Raw genomic sequence first — 568 nt, 5'->3', positions numbered from 1 at the left:
TTCTAATATTTTTAAAATCTACCTTTCCGATTATCCTTCCTTCTGCCTTCGCCTTTTCCTTCTGTTCCCTCAACACAGTCCACCAGTTTAGCTACCTCTCCTGTCTTGTCAACTGTTTTTCCTGCTTTGTATCTTGGGTTTCAATCTTAGTTACGTTCTGTTCCTCGCTATAATTTCCATCTTTCTTAGTTACGTTCTGTTCCTCGCTATCATTTCCATCTTCCATCATCTTTTTTTCTTTCCCCTTTACTTTCTTTTTGGGGACTTTGGCGGCGATTCAGTCCGCATCCGCTTTTTTTCTCCATGCTCCTCAGTCTCTTCCTGCTTTTCTTCTCCCTCTTCCTGTTCGGTCATTTCCTCCTCACAGACCTCTGTTTCTTCTATTTTTTCTTCTTCTACGATTATTTCTCTGCGAGGACACACCGCTTGCATGTGACCTCTACTTCTGCATTTGTAGCATACTGTTTGCCTTCCCTCCACCACGATCCGTAAACGAGTGTCATCGGGAAGCACTAATTCCTCAGCAATGTTGTGCAGGTCCGGTATGGTAATGTGGGCTAGAATTTCT

This window comes from Octopus bimaculoides, chromosome 7, assembly GCF_001194135.2.
Source record: "Octopus bimaculoides isolate UCB-OBI-ISO-001 chromosome 7, ASM119413v2, whole genome shotgun sequence".
NCBI classification, from domain to species: domain Eukaryota; kingdom Metazoa; phylum Mollusca; class Cephalopoda; order Octopoda; family Octopodidae; genus Octopus; species Octopus bimaculoides.
Note: the sequence above shows the minus strand (reverse complement) of the source record.